The 17,004-nt window shown below is 35.2% G+C and overlaps 2 long non-coding RNA genes and 1 pseudogene across 2 annotated transcripts; 1 reads left to right on the plus strand and 2 right to left on the minus strand.

The window, feature by feature from the left end:
• Positions 1-6,489: 6,489 nt before the first annotated feature.
• Positions 6,490-7,240, minus strand: LOC125192620 (uncharacterized). The gene is made up of 2 exons (XR_007171437.2): positions 7,175-7,240; positions 6,490-6,716 (listed from the first exon to the last, which is right to left on the minus strand). It is a non-coding gene; the product is annotated as an uncharacterized LOC125192620 (long non-coding RNA).
• Positions 7,241-7,780: 540 nt separating this feature from the next.
• Positions 7,781-9,521, plus strand: LOC125195953 (uncharacterized). Its single transcript, XR_007171805.2, has 2 exons — positions 7,781-9,177; positions 9,263-9,521. It is a non-coding gene; the product is annotated as an uncharacterized LOC125195953 (long non-coding RNA).
• Positions 9,522-12,910: 3,389 nt separating this feature from the next.
• On the minus strand, positions 12,911-16,872 carry LOC125209551 (DNA (cytosine-5)-methyltransferase CMT1 pseudogene; annotated as a pseudogene).
• Positions 16,873-17,004: the final 132 nt, after the last annotated feature.

Consider the following 17,004-nt stretch of genomic DNA (forward strand, 5'->3'; position numbering starts at 1 on the left):
TGATAAACTTGTAAACAACATTAACTACAAAATCACCAATGCCATCATGTCATCAACTTTACCATCGCACATTAAAATCATTGATCTTTTAGAAATTGTGACCCTTAGGCCTTGACACAAACATAACACTCCATTTAAGATTAAATTGTGAGATTCAATTTCATAAATCAAACATAATATTCCCTTCATCCTTTTGTAGCTGAGTAGTATTCTTTTTTGGGTTGTTCCACTGTAACTAAGCCATTTCTTTTTTCGGAAAAAATAATACATTTTTCTATCGTACTTACTCCCTCTTACTTTATTCTCTATTCATCCCTCTATCTTTTTTTCCTTTCTGCTTTATTCTACCTTTTACTTGACTCACTTAAAACAATTAAATTATGTGTCGAAAAAAAACGCCTCTACTATAACGGGATGTAGGAAGTACATATTTAATCATGAGATATAGGGATGTCAATGTAGCCCGCAACACATGGGCTTGTCCGAATAGCCCGCCAAATATTTATAGGGTTAGGGCTGAAAATTTTAGCCCGATAAAATTACAGCCCGATTAGCCCGCACCCAATTAACCCGCAATCCGTTAGGGCCAGACCTGAAAATCCGATGGGCTAGCCCGGAAACCCGATAAAATTTTTATCGTTCTATTTGTATGACTCTAATTTGACACTTCATTGGTTATTTTATAATATAGATAACTACAAACATAACTTTCAATTTTATATATTAAATATATAAATTATATATTAAATTTTTTATTAACATAATCATAGATAAATAAACTAGAAACTTCAAATTCACTAAAAAAAATATTTAAATTTCAAAACATGCTTTAAAATTTCTTGATGTTTATGTTTTATTTTGCATAAATCTCAAATATTAGTATATGATCATGTTTATGTTTGAGTTTAAGCATATATCTCAAATTTATCATAATTAAATATTTTACATTTTATAAATATAACTAATTTTCACCATTATTTATTGGATTGAACGCATGTTAACTTTATTGGTAGCAACCCGATTAACCCGTTGGGCTAGCCCGAAATCCGAGCTTTTAAGGGTTAGGGTCGAACTTTTATAATCCGAAAAAAATCACAACCCGATTAGCCCGCACCCGATTAACCCATAACCCGAATAGGGTTGGCCCGAAACCCGGTGAATTGGCCCGATTGACATCCCTAATGAGATATAATTGTTCAAAATTATGACCTTCATAAATAGATGGAACATATTTTTTGTCTCTGACCTATGGATTGGTATCAATTTTGGTATATAACTATTAAAAATATTATATGAGGTCCTTAGTATCGTTTGAATTACTTTTTCATTTTTTAAAATTTATTTTGGTTGAAAATACCCTTCACCCCATGACCCATAAAGGACATTTCAGTTAATTTAGTATAAAACAGAGAGACTGCCACACTCTGTAATAATGTAGCTTTTAAGAGGACTAGTGTTAACACATGTGCTATACACAGGACAAAAGATTTTTAAATAATGAGATACATTAACTTAAAATAAAGAATATGGTGTACATGAGTATAAAAATATATTTAGAGATAAGAACTAATTAAAATAAGTATTTATAATATTATAAACAATTAAAAATATTATAAACAACGACATAAAGATATTTGTACTTCTCTCAACCCACTCTCAATGAAACATTTTATATTTTAGCAGATGATTATATACTCCCTCCGTTCCATAGTAATTGAATCGTTTCTTTTTGGCACGCAATCTATAAAAATTTGTGTTAAGTGGGTTAAGTAAATGAAGAATAAAGTAAGAAATGAAAAAAATAGAGAAACGAAGGGAGAATGAAGTAAGAGAAAGCAAAGTAAGTGAGAATAATATGTTGACTTTACTAAAAAATGAAATAACTCCATTACAATGGAACGTATCAAAATGACAAAATGACTCCACTACTATGGAACGGAGAGAGTACTATTTTAATACTCCCCCCGTCCCGGCTAAGATGACACATTCCTTAGCTGGCACGGGATTTTAGGAGTTATTGGTTAATGTGTTTAATTGGAGAGAGAAAAGATATGTGGAGGTATTAAAATAGAGAGAGAAAGAAAGATGAATATTTTAATAGGGGTAGGAAAAAGTGGTTGAGTGTATTAATTGGAGAAAGAAAGTTTTCTAAAAAGGAAATGTGTCATCTTAGTTGGGACAAACTAAAAAGGAAAACATGTCATCTTAAGTGGGACGGAGGGAGTATTTGATATGAGTATAACAGTATAAAATAAAAGAAATAACAAAAGAAGAGATGTGTGGATAAAATAGAATAAGACATACAAATAAAGAAAAATGTAATATTACTATTTAAAAAAGAAAAAAAAAACTATTTAAACGAATAAATAGTTCACCAGTTTCGATTAACAAAACATAAGTATTCATAAATGCAAACAAAAAGTAAGAAAATCAATAACAAATCAGTAGTTTATAAGTTTTGAAATTGCAACATAATTGTTTATAACTAAAAATATTATTTTTTATAATTAAGTAGACATGATAAAACGAATAAAATAAAATCACAACTAATAAATGCATTTTCTTCGAAATTAAATTCAATAGTACATCAATAATATTTTGAAAAATTATAAAAAAAATAGAACTCAAAGTCATAAACAAATTTATCTTATCTAGTAGTAGAATAAATCAAATTGAAGACAAATTAATTAATATATAAATTTAATTACTTAATTAAAAATAATAATTTGGAGAATATATATTATACAAAGTACAACAAATTAGTAGTCCATATTAAACCTTGCTTTTAAAACATAATAATATAGCTCTAACTTTTGAACTCTATTCAAATAATTAAAAAAAATTAATTTATTGATTTTTGTACTATATATTTTCTTCTCTCCAAATTATTATTAGTTTACACGCTATGTTCGATTTGAAATCTTTTAATTTTTTTTATCTATCAATACAATTTTATACTTTTAGTTAAATAAAATTGTACAATACGAATTCAGTATCAGATTTAAAATTTTTTGGATCCAAATAATTTAGTATGGTAAATTGGTACTCTAACAATTAACTAATAATAAATTAATAAAAGTAAAATACAAATACCAAATAACACATAAATTACACTAAAAACACTACATGAAAAAAACGCCAATTGCTCTCTCCTCCCTATTGAATTCATAAATTAATAAAATAAAATATAAATTCCAAATAACACATGATAGACCCTAGAAATCCTGGGAGTGGATCCTCTGCAGTGGAGGATAATCACAGCATGGTGCTGTGCTAGGAAACGACGTCGTATTTGGTTTTGGTTCTTTTGCTGACTACTAACATTTTGATATCCTCATTAGTTAGTGATCTTTTTAATGGGTGATACATAATTGTTGTAATATTTTATTCATTTAACAACACTTTTTTGTAATAGGGAAATGGAAATAACAATGATAATATTAATTCGCATTCGTTTTTTCTGGAAGATTATTATCTGCATTTTTTGGTTTCCTTGGATGTTTAAGTTTTTCTAATTCTTTTGTATTTAGTACTCTCGTTTAATTAGTCGGCTATTAAGTAGATTCTCTCCATAGTTAAAATTATGAGAATCATAATTACAATTTTATAATGCTATTCATTTTTAATTACTCCTACTATTTACAATACTTGTGTAACAGAGAAATAGAAATCAGTTTAATAATAAATACATAGGTGTGTTTTATAAAGAAAAATATATATATTTCACTTTGAATTTAATTAGCCAATTAATTACTAGTAATATTTTTTACAAGTAAAAGTTATTATATATTTTCGTTAAACATACTTCATTCGTCCCAAGGTAGCTAAGTCGTATTCCTTTTTGGTTTGTCCAAGATAGTTAAGTCATTTTGATTTTTGGCAAAAACTTTACCTTTTCTCATACTCACTCTCTTTCATCTCTTTTACTTATTCTTTCTTTTAATTTACCCGCTCGAGTTTAACCTTTAAACATCAATTTCTTAAATCTCGTGTCCAAAAAAAATGCCCAACTATCTTAGGACGGAGTAAATATAATTTAATTTTTTCAATAAAACTTTGGCCAATAGAAATCTAAACAAAATATTTTTGAATTTTTTTTACGCGCAAGGGTTTGTGAATTTTATCATATATATGCACACTATGTAATTAATTCAATTTCCATTTCAATTTTCAGAATATTATTTTAGCATTTTTGTAAAAAAGGATTTTGCATACAGTATTATTATTAATTATCATCGTTATTTTGCATACATTTTTACACTTCCATTTTCCTGTTACGAAAAAGTGTTGTTAAATGATTAAAATATTATAACAATTATGTATCACCTATTAAAAAATCAGTAACTAATAAGGATATCAAAATCTTAGTAATTAGCAAAAGAACCAAAACCAAATACGACGTCGTTTCCTAGCACAGCACCATGCTGTGATTATCCTCCACTGCAGAGGAACCACTTCCAGAAACCCTACATGAAAAAGGCGCCTCCTTCTCTCTACTCTATCTCACGCCTCCTCTCCTCCTCTCCCTTCATCTCTCTCTCCCAGTCGGCGCTCCTCTCTCTCCTTGTCACAACGCCGCCACGCTCCACCGCCCTGCTTCACCTCCTCCCTCTATTCCAGTAGGCGCCTCCTCTCCCTCTCAATCGGCTGAACTCGCCTTGCCTCGCCACCACGCCGCCACACCCACCAGCCTGCTGCGCCACCACGCCTACAGCCCTGCACGTCGCTCCACCGCTTGCTTCGCCGGGTTCCTTCCATCCTGCTTCACCTTCCCCGCCGTCTTGTGTTCTCCTACCGATTTTATCTTGGGCAAGTTAAAAGGCAGAAAACATTGAGCCATTGTGCTTTTTTTTTTTCTTGGCACAGATCTGTCAAAATGGAGCTTATTGAATTGAAGTATTGTGATTTGTTTTGTATTGGTATCTATAGAGGTTTTGCTTCAAGATTGCCCTGTACGCTATGTCTATACTCTTAGACTGCAGAGTAGTAGGCTGTAGGTTTTTATTTCTTGAAGATTGTAGTACCACCATTGGACCAATTTTTTAAAAATACAATAATATGTAAATACAGATATTACACATTAGCTTCTCATTTTCGCTCCAAAAATGATACTCCCTCCGTTTCAAGAAAGAAGACTCTTTTTTTGGGTGGAACAGGATTTTATGCAATTTTATTTTGTGTGTTAAATAGAGTAAATAAAAGAGGAAATAAAATAGAGATAATGAGGTTTTCATTTTAAGTAATGGATTATCTTGGTTGGGATAAACCAAAAAAGAAAGTGGATCATTTTTAATGAGAGGAAAAAGTATTAAAGTAATTTCAACAAGTATAGATTTTAGTTTTACTTTTTTTGCTTTTTTTTCTTTCTATGTTGGTTGTTTTCACTCATTTACTTACCTTTACGATGTGCAAATGGCATCCCATTGGTTTTATTCTCTCCTTTTCCCTTGTCTTGCTTTCCATATTGCACAAAACAATATTGTGGGCTCCAATTTTGCAACATCTCTCTCTCCCCGCTCAATATCATCTTAAAAGTGATTGAAATTGGCACAAGACAATGGTCCCTACTCTGTATATTCTAGTTGGTTCTTCTTGATCTTTAAGATAGAAAACAAAGCTTAGAGAAATACAAATATTAAATCAGACACTATATATTAAATTCATGCCAAAACTCAAGCTTGACCAACTAAGATAAAAATAAACAATGAAATACTAATTCTAGAGAATTAAATTACCAAGTCGCAAATTAACATTCCTAACCTATTGATTCAATTACCTTTGAGCAAAGCTGTGATAATTTGGTTTTGGTTTGGTAGGAGATGGAGGAATAAGTTGCGGATGTCGATGTAATATCCCTAACCTAGATATGGCTATTTGATATTTTTTTGGTATTTGGATATTTTATTATAGTTTGAATATTTATATTGTTATTATATTTGTGATAGATTAGTATAGTTAAAAATACAAATATTGAGTTTACATGTACAAAGACATAGATGTATTTTAGTGTCAAAGATAGAACATTTATTAATAAATAGTCTTCTCTATATTATCGTGTCTCTTACTTACTATTTTTTCACTTTAATTATTTATTATTATTTTTATAAAATGAGTGAAAAAAAGCAAATGTGACTTCTAATACTGGGCGGAGATAGTATATACGTGTGTATATTGATCAAATTAAAGCTAGAAACTTATGGATGTAAATCTAAAAGTCAATTATTACATTAATTTATAGAAAATATTTTAAAATATTTTAGACTTACGTCATATACATACTCCGAATATATGGAGTAATATATTTATACAAGTATACATGTCTTTTGCTACTTTATTTTATAATTTTAAAAATTTCTTAAATTTTTATATGCTATCAAAAAAGTAGAAAAAATTAAAAATAATTATGTCACGACCACAACTCCCTAGTGCTAGTGAGCGTAGCTATTTCGCGACTAAACAATTCTCAATAATCAAGGGACAACATAAAAATGATGAAATCACTTAAATCAATAGTATCAAAGGCATATGGGTACATAGTCAAAACGTGTTCAGAGTATCAAGACTAGGTTCAAAGCTTTCTAGTACATGATTCTAAGTTTTTCCAGCGGAAGAGTCCAAGACAAAATAGCACGTATGAAGACATGCTACTTTGGGCTACCTAGCTACTTATTTAATATGCTTGTCCCAACACCTTCGCCTGCTCGTCCACGTTCAACCTGCACATTTGAAAATAACATGCAGGGCTGAGTATTTGATATACTCAGTGGGCACATTGCCAAAATAGTTCTATCTTTAATTGTCAATGCCACAGTTGAGTGATCACGGGGTTTTACTTAAAGGACCCGAGTCACTAAATACTTTTCCTTTAGTAAAGATTTTGATTGCGCAATCACGTAACATAGATATACCATATCTGAACCTTGTGTGAACCGGGAATGTGGCCACATTCCACGACGGTCACTGGACCGGCCAACCCCTTTTGTTAGCTCACGGTCCCCTTATGTGTACACTAGTCCGAGTAGGGTTTGCGGCCCTACTGGGACCCGAATTCGATTTAACTTAAATTGGCATAGCCAAGCAGATAGGTAATCATAAAACAAAACATGGCATGACAACATACTTGAGCAAAGAATCACATTTTCATACTAAAAACACATTTTAAAAGAATGCCCACCTCAAAAGCTAAAGCTCCTTCCGAAATTCCTTAACTTGGTCCTAGATGACGTTCGAAGACGTCCCTTTAGGAAAATAAAATGATACTTAATTAGATTTTTGAGATATCCATTAAGCTTAAACATGGATGCATCCTAAGTGCGTGGTCATTTTATTCCTTTTTCTTAAATTCATAAAAAGTCCTTGAGCACTAAATAAATCTTGCGATTTAGTTTGGTATGGAGGTCTACCAATTATTCGCTTAACGAGAGAGCGTTGCCTCCTATGTATTTTATTCAAGCACTAAAATGGACTCGAGGTCTTTTCATCATTTCGTACCATAACTTATTCGAGCGTAAATACTAAAGTCCGGGAATTAAATTTATCATCGTGGAAATAATTTAGCGGGCCAGTACTTAACCTCAATTATTTGATTGAGCAACATAAGTGGGCTCATGATTTAATTAGGTTAAAGCAAACTCCCATTTTATTTTAATTATTAGCCCAACTTCTTAGATTATTAAAGAATTAGTCCATTCTTTAGAATAAACCTTAGCCCATGCATTTAATTAATAAAGGCCCAAGAAGAGGCCCAAAATACTCCCTTTCCCCCAATTCTATCGACCTCTCTCTCTCAGAAATCACAAGACAAAATCCCTAAATTGGAGAATTGAAATCCCCAACTTCTTCCCCCTTCTTCCTCTCGGCGGAGACGCCGCCTCACCTGGTCGCCGGATCGCCGCCGGCTTCAGCTCCTCGGCGGCACGGAGTCGCCGACGGTTGGTGCCAGCGAGTCTCGCCGTCGCGCGAGGTTTCGGAAACGGCGCCTCTATCCAACGCCGCCATCCGCCTCCGGCGGCGTCCCTCTCTGTCTTGCTCACTCCACCGCCGCTGCTGCCCGCGCGGCGGCTCGCCGTCGCAGCCTTCCATCTATCTCTCCCTCCGGTTCCTCCGCGACGCGGCTGTTGTCCGAGAGCTTGGAAGCTGCTCGTCGCGGCCTCCCATTGCCGTCGCCGACGCTGCTAAAATCTGCTTTTCAGACCAGCGCCGGCGCCGCCGCCTTCTCGCAGCCCTCCGTCGTTGTCCAGATCGGGCAGCTCAAGCACAAATTCCTTTAAAGCTAAGTTCTTTTCACTTCCTTCATTCCTTAGCATTTTGTTTAAAAATTCTGGGCAGTAGCTATGTGATTAAAGACTTTATTGTGGAGCTTAACTCACTGGAATGAGCTTGAAAAGATTATCTTGCTATGTTAAATGTTGTTTCTTCGATTCTAAGAGTTGGAGTTCTACTGGGGCTTTACAAATCTGCAGTTATCCTATAAGTTTGGTTAAGAAACGCTGGTCTCTTGATTATTAAAGCTCGTTACTTGCTGTGAGGCTGGATTTAGTATGGTTAACACTTGTGCTATGTGGTGATTGATCTAAACATGATGCAGATAAGGTGTTGGGGTGTTGAGGTGTTTACCTCTTGATGTAGTGAAGGGGTGAGGCTGCCCTTGTTGCTGCTTGAGATCAGCTCCTAAGGCACCAAGCTTTCTAACTCTCTCTGAAATTTGCTGGTTATTTGAGAAGTGTGGGAGGGAGTTCGAATATGGTGTGGAGGCCCTTGCTTTATAGGCTGATTTTGTGTACCTTAGGGGAGTTAATGAGGCTGACTTTGGTTGGTTTATTGCCCAGCATATCTCTTGTTCTTGATCCCAAAGCAGCCTTTTACATGACACATTTTGGTGCTACTTGGAGTACTAGAGTTTGACTAATTAATTTAGCTTGTTCTCACATGCTCTCATAGTACTTTGTTTCATAACTTCATTTGTTTGCAAGTTGCAGGCAATCTCTCACTTCCTTGATCTCCACTACTCTTGTTTGAAGGAACTTGGTGTTTTGCTAAGGACAAAGGGCTTCTCATATACTTATTTTGGTGGTTTGTGTGGCTAGGAAAAGCTGATGTGCAGGCTGTTTTGGAGGTGAGTGCAAGGCAGATTTGGCTTTCCACATTTGGGTAGGTCCTTAGTCCTTTATCACTAAGGTAGGATTGTCTCAATTCCTTAAACTAAACTCCATTTAACCTCCTGTCCCTAGCTGAAACTTAAGGCTCTTATCTCATTTTGCAGGTGGGTCACCTTGGCTGTTTGATGTTCGCGGGCTCGGCCCGTCGTTCGGCCGGTGGGTTGCTCAAACGGGCCACGATTTGGGCCTGAGGAGGAAGGCCCGAATAGCATCTAAAGTTTATTTTCTTTGTTTTCTTTCCTCGAAGCCTTGATCCACATATTGTAGTATTTTTGACATTAGTTGTTCGTCTGTTGTATTAGAAATGTTATTCGAAAATTTCATGATATTCTACAAATGTAAATTTCCAACTTCTTAGTTCAATTGATTACTTAGCTTTTACTTGTAACTAAAGGCTTTTAAAAGTTCACAACAAAAGCTCGAGTTTCAAAACTTCTTCATGAACGGGGAACTTCACATCTATATATAAAAAAAACAACGAGGGAAAAGAAAAGTAAGGGTGCGGGTATTACAAATTAATACTACCTCCGTCCCTTAAATTTTGACACACTTTGACCCGACACGGGTTTTAAGAAATGTAATAGAAAGTGAGTTGAAAAAGTTGGTGGGATGTGGGTCCTACTTTTAAAGTATTAGTTTTATAATAAAATGTGAGTAGGAATGAGTTAGTGGAATATGAGGTCCACTACCAAAACTGGTAAAAGTGAAGTGTGTCAAATTTTCAGGAACGAACCGAAATGGTAAATTGTGTCAAAATTTGGAGGACGAAGGTAGTAATATACTATCAACAAGATTTAAATTAATAGACAAACTTTTTATTTTAGGTTAATATACGTTTGGGTAATAATATCACGTGTATTCTACAGAGTACATAAATAATGAAGTGTGGGTATTAACTTAAATTTTGTTAACATATTAATGAATGAATTTCAATCTTTTTCTATTTTTTTGATAGTATATAAAAATTTAAGAAATTTTTAAAATTATAAAAATAAAATTGCAAAAGACGTATTATTGTTTGTACGCATATATTACTCCCATTAGAATATGTAGTTGAGAGTATTTTAAAAAGGTTCAAAATATTTTGAAAAATTTTCCATAATTTAATGTACTAATACTAATTGAATGTAGATTTACATCCACTTGTTTCCATGTATAGTTATGTATAATTTAGAATACACATTTTATAGAGTTCCACTTGTCAAATAATTATTTGTTGGTCGTACCAATACATTATGCCAAATGGTATGTCTAGACTGGGGAATTTTTTCTCGATTTTCATGTCACTGTGTTGATATTTATAGTGCACTATGTTGATATAAAAAAAACCACGAAATTTATAATATGTTAACTAAATGACGACCTTACCTCTTTGTTGATATTTTATCTACTATTTATTAAATTCGTGAGATTTAATCTCATCCATTCATTTTAAAATATAAGGGTTTAGATTTGGTTTTAATATTGAATTATGATGCTATAAGTAATATAAGAGGACCCTGCGTAAATATCAAATCTAAAAAATATGTAAATATCATTACATGCACTCGCAGTACAAAATCAAGATTGAGCATACTATTTTGCCTTTCATTATAATATAATACATAATCCAGCTTGATAAATAATTAATACTATTAACTAAATCATTTTTTAAAATAATCCTTTTGTGAGCGACTTTAGAATTTTTATTATTCGGAAAAATAGATTTTATTATAGTTTAATAATTACAGAGGTTTTATAATTTTTATATACTCTTGAATCATCAAATTCGTGGAATAATTCAATGTAATATTCTAGTTTACTACGATTATATTGCTGTTTTTTTAGCTCGGTATGATAGTATATGGTTATGTTGGTGTTTTTTTATTTTATTTTTCAAAATAAAACTATACGTCCAACTAGCTTGTATGAACACTTTCAACATCTTAAGATGTTATGCTGTTTTGAATGATCAAGAATACTATGAAATCAATAATCATGATGATTTTATCCAAGCAGTGTTCGTTAGTACATTTAATTTTAGGATTATTGCTCATAAAAATAATCATTATTTCATATCTTACACGATATTATTTGATATACCCAAAACACTTCTCAATCTTATAAACACACTAATTTTCATTTTCATTATCGTAAAATTATCAAACTCTCGAACCTCAACAGCGCACTCAATTTTTAAATTAACTTGAACTTTAAACTTGTACCCAAAGCCTCAAGCAAATTCAAATATTTACATCATTATATGATTAATGTGAAAATGTTGATGAAATTTCAAGTTTTATATTCACATAATTAAATGTTTTAAGCTGTCATAAGTAAATCATCAGCTGAAAAGTTGCATCCACATTAACACTGATAAGATTCCTTTCATTTTCAGCCACAAAAAGAGTTGAAGATTCACGATAAGTTGAGTACGTTGATTTCGTTGTTTGAATCGATCATATTGAATAATGCATGTTAGATCTATAGTCATTTATAAAGAACATCTTCGAGCATGATGGTCCATTGTTAATCCTTGTATTTGCTCGTATACGCGCATCTCCATGTAGTCAGACAATTTTTTCAAGCTCAATACACATAATCGATGCTTCAAGGAAAACTGTGAATTTTCACGTGAAACTGATAAAGGAATGGACATCGACAGTTCTAGGCCTTCGCAAATATGTGTCACAAAACTAACGTCTCCACAATTCAACGACAAAATTTATTTACACATTCGCGGTCAATATTACCTGCGACATGGAGGTATTCATCAAATTGATTAGGCGTCCCTCCATAAGTTAACGGTCTAATTGTCGTCATAAAACAACTTATTTTTGTTTTTATTTACTTCCCAATTGGTAGAACTAGTAGATGAAAAAATATTAATTATTTTTCCTTCTACCAAATTAGGATTTCCGTTTTGTGAATTTCCTTTTAGTTAATTCCTTTAAGTTTTATTTTCCCATTAGTTTAGGATTCTTTTGCCTATATAAAAGGCCTCATTGTTGGACTAAAAACATAGACTTTGAATATTAATTTTAGGGTACATTGCCTCTAAAGTCATGAACTTTCACAATAGTTTGGTTTTTTCCGTGAACTTTATATGTTGCATGAAAAGTCATGAACTTTATCGAACCGTGTAAATTTTCCATCCGACCCGACCCAATAGTTTTTCGGCAAAAACTTATCCTACGTGGCACCCCTCCGGCGTAACTTGGCAAATCGTTGGCTTTGCATAAAACGACGTCTTTTTTACACACATAAAACGACGCCGTTTTCAGCCGCTAGGAGAAACATCACCGCTGCTTTTCGTTGGCCCCGCATGTCCTGTTGCTCCGGCAGCCACGACTCGTCAGACCCGAAGTCGTCCGAACAACCACGATTTCACATCCTTTTCAGAGGTTAGGCAATTTGCGACATGAATTGGAAAGGGAAGATGAATTGGGGATCTTGCCTTCGAAAATTTGGAGTGAGAGGTAGAGAGAGAGAGAGAGAGAGAGAGAGAGAGAGACGCGGCGGTGATCTCTAGAGGAGAGGGAGGGATGGACGGTTGGCGGTAGATGGTGATGATGGGGGCAGAGCCAGCGAGAGGAAGGGACGGAGGGCGACAGAGTGCCGCCACTCCCACAGCAGCGGTGGCAGTGGCGCTAAGAGGCCGAGTGTGGGAGAGATAGAAGAGGGAGAAAGAGAGAGAAAGAAGAGGGAGAAAGAAAGGGGAGAAATAACTAGGAAATAAATAAAAACAAAAAATAACTTACTTTACCTCCAAGTCATGCTAGAACTGCATCATACTCCTTTTTTAGAAAAAGATTCGACCTCGAGTCTGCGTTGTCCTCATCATCAGGATCTCATTCGACTTTGTTGTCAGGACGAACTCTTACACCTGGCAAATCCCTATAGTTTGCACCATTCTTTTTGGTATTTGACAAACACGCTCATAATCATCTTGATTTAAAAGAAGGGGACGATGATCACACAATGGATGTTCAATCACCTCAGATGTGACATTCAAGCACCTGGCATTTCATCCCTTCTTAGCCTTATGAAGCATTGAGATTCAGTTTGAGGCTCCAAGTCATAAGATATTTCATCACGCCCTTCATCATTCTCGACATGAGGGAGGTCAGAGATAGCATCACCAAGAGCCAATGTCTTTTTTGAATCCAATTTACACCCTTCTTCATATGCAACCGTATTGACCTCAAATTCAAGTGGAGTTACTCCTCTAACAACGATATTATGGGTTGGTAACATGTATGAGGGTAATTTATCTGAATGAAGAGCACCCCACAAGAAAGCACACATGCAAAATTGAGGCAGGCTGTATGCACCAACTGCCATCATTCTCATTCTAGGCCGTATGCACCAGCTGCCATTATTCCATTCTAGCTTGATAACCTGTGTCCACAATGCAGCCCATTGCATATCTACCAAGAAAACCATCTGCAAACTTCACAAGATCAACAACGTTCCCCACCAACACAAACTTTGGCATGAGATACGACACAATATCCATGAACACAACAAGTTGTTTATTCTTGGCATCTTCACGTGGTGCATCCTTGTTCCTTAACCTATTAAATCCACTCATACCTTGACAAGGTGGACCACCACATATGACATCAACAGTTTCCCGGTAGTGGAAAAATTCTAGACTTATAACCTCTTAACATAAATTCCTTCAGCTTTTCAGGGCAAGAACTCAGACCACCAAAGGGCTCCCACGTATCATAATCAGGGTCATAACCCTTCCACTGTATCTTAAAATGCAGTTAGTTCATAAGATTTTTTGTTATTGGGGTTGATGTACTATTTTTTAGCACTATTAATACCTGCAAGTATACAGAATAGAAGTAGTATAGCTAAAGGTCAATACCGGATATCGAACACGGGGAAAACAAACACAAAGTGTCTATTTCCTACTAGAACTCAATTACTATCTAGAGAACCGAAAGATTTTTGGAAATTTTTGAAAACTGAAAACAATTGAAATCAAATAACAACTTGATGCAGATAAAATATAGAGATAAACGATAGAGATAAGGGGAATTCCAGGGATGTGCGTTCACAGTTATGGTTATAAATTCCAAACTACAATACCCTAGCACAGTTATTACTTTGATAGGACGAGTAACCTAGCTTATGCTCATGCGATGCAAACGTTGATTACTAACATTAAGGTTGTCAATCCTAACAGGTAACTCCGAAAAGCTCCTAAGACCCTTGAAAAGTCCTCACTCTCAATTACCAGTGTCGTTTTAAAGGAAGTTAATTGTAGCGTCTACTAAGTGGAGCTAACTCGCTAGAATCTCTCACAGTTATGAAGCAAGTTATATTAAATCATACACGATTGTGTCACTCAATCATGAAGCGTCAAGATTAACTTAGGGAAGAAACAAAATATAAAAAAATCGGATATTAAATAGAAAAACTGAAATTGTATAACCAAAGTCGTTATTAACACATCCCTAGAATCCTATGAGTTTAGTTACACATAATGAAATAATCTAAACACATACATTGAAGGGAAAACAATTGGAACATAAAACTAAAGAAAATAAAACCCATAGGTTGAATTCTTGTCGTTCTTGATGTTCTTGAAATCCTTCTTCAACTCTTTGTACAATGACGTACTCTAGCTTTTAATCTCTGGGAATTTATATTGCAAAAAGAAGCTCTAATTTGATGAAGCTTGAGGTCCTATTTATAGGGGAAAGTCATTCATCATCATAGAAGGAAAAGATCTTCAAAATATGGTAAATCATGGGCCCAAATCTAGGTGATAAGGCTAATTTCATGCATCGGTTATATGGTGAAAAACGTTACAATTTGCTGGGTCTAACATGTTTCTTAAGCCAGGTGTGTGATAAAATCGCTAGATCGAGGGAATGCTGAAGGGAGCAGTCTAGCGAAAGAATGAAGTGAAGTGAGCAGAATTCAAAGGAAAAGAAGGTGTGACGGAGGGAGTCAGTAGCTGAGGGCAACAAAGTCTATCTATACCTCGCTGGGCCCCACTCCAACGCCTATAAATAGAAGAGCATGCAACACAAAAGATATCATTACTTTTTTCGCTCACTCTTAGCTCACACACATAACACACACTTGAGAATGGGAGATCTGGGGTAGTTCGAGTTACGAAAGGGTTCATTTCTTTAGAAAGTTTCAGTTGCAACACCGTCCGCGTGTGGGCGAACATACAATCTCTTTAAATTTCAGTTGTTTTTGCACTTTTGCGATCGAACTTCACTTTTGCGAGTCGACTTGGCCGTTGATGTTACTTGTTATCCTTTTGCTTCTGTTGGTTTGCGTTTATTTGTGACATTTCAAGTTGATTTACGTAGATCTTGCTGCTGAGGGTTTATTTTAACAAGTTTTATGTCGATCTCTGTTTTTTATTTTGAAGCTGTGGTACTCGATCTGGGAATTTGGTGATAGATCTGTGGATTGTTGATTTATTGGAGGTTGTCGTTAAAAATCTGGAGTTATGAAATGTTTCTGTTGGTTGGAGTTTGTGTCGGACGCTTGGATCCGAAATGGATTTAGCGTCTGAGGTTGGATCCGAAGTGAGAAAGGAGAGTTGTTGGATGGATTTGAGTTTTCCGCTTGTTTTCCTGTTTTACTTCGTCTAGCATCTCTGGATCTGTTTAGTTCTTGTTGTTATGCATCAAATTGGTTTAGATTTAGTTTGCTCTGCTCTGATTTCGTTCATGTTGTTTTTCTTATGAGTTTTTACGCAATTTGGTTGAAGAAGATGATGTCGCTGTTAGTTAGTACCAGAGTTAGTTATTCTGCCAGCTTTTCGTCCGTACTCTGCTTTTTCAGTCATGGTCCCCACAGTCAGTTTGTTTCCCGAGTCTAGGTAATTAGAGTAGTTTTCTTAGATCTGGTAATTGAGCGGTTAATTTTCTTTGCAACGTTCTCTTTGTTATTTCGCCTAGGTCTAGCTGTTAGCGTAGTAGTTTTAAAATTTCCAAGTTAAGTTTATTTTTCTTTTCCTCAACTCAAAAAAATGCGTGGCAGCAGCCAACCCCAAAAACAAGTCCAAATCCTTGAACATAATTATTACGCATCCTTCTCTGTGGGATCGATCCCTACTTCCCTATACTAGGTTTAGTAAAGTGGTTGAGGGTTTTTGAAAGAGTGCTCTGTGTGTCCGACGACCAGGATTTCCTACGACCAACGAGTTCCTAGACCTCGTGATCTAGTGGATTTGTTGGACCAAGGGAACCTGTTTATTTCCTTCTGTGCGCACCGAGAAACAAACGACCGTACTTTCACTAGGTCAAATCGAATTCTCCGCTTTTCACGGCGGGCCGTCGCATATCCTCCGGCGGTCGTCGCGCGGTAGTCCAGAGTCTCTGCCTCTTCGGCGGAGGGCCGCCGCACATCCTCCGGCGGTCGCCGGACGAGACTCCTTTTTAAGCTTGAATTTCCTTGGCGGGCCGCTACACTTCACTTGCTGCCGGGCGCCGGCGGTCGCCGTGTGAACTCCAGATTTTCAAACTTTGCGTTTTGACTCTCTTTTTCGGCTCAAATATGCACGTTTATCACAAAACACTTCAAAATACCAAAATGTATAAAATATGCAATTAATGGACATGTAGAGTGACTTTGACATAAAAAATGGACCAAATAATTGCCTTAAAACAGTGCAAAATCCGAGCGTATCAGGGGTCCCCACAACAAACTTCCAGAATCTCTTCAACTTCAAACACTTCAGAGTCTTCTTCATCTTCCTCTACCCCACCATCATCTTTAGGTTTGTCGAAACGGGTAATGGGTATTGGGTATTTCCCAACCCGACCCGATACACGGATACCCGTTACCCCCAAAATTTGGGATCGAGTAGTAAAATTTTCAAAAT

Source organism: Salvia hispanica, chromosome 3 (assembly GCF_029641045.1).
Source record: "Salvia hispanica isolate PSC_SH4W2 chromosome 3, Shi_PSC_v1, whole genome shotgun sequence".
Lineage (NCBI taxonomy): Eukaryota > Viridiplantae > Streptophyta > Magnoliopsida > Lamiales > Lamiaceae > Salvia > Salvia hispanica.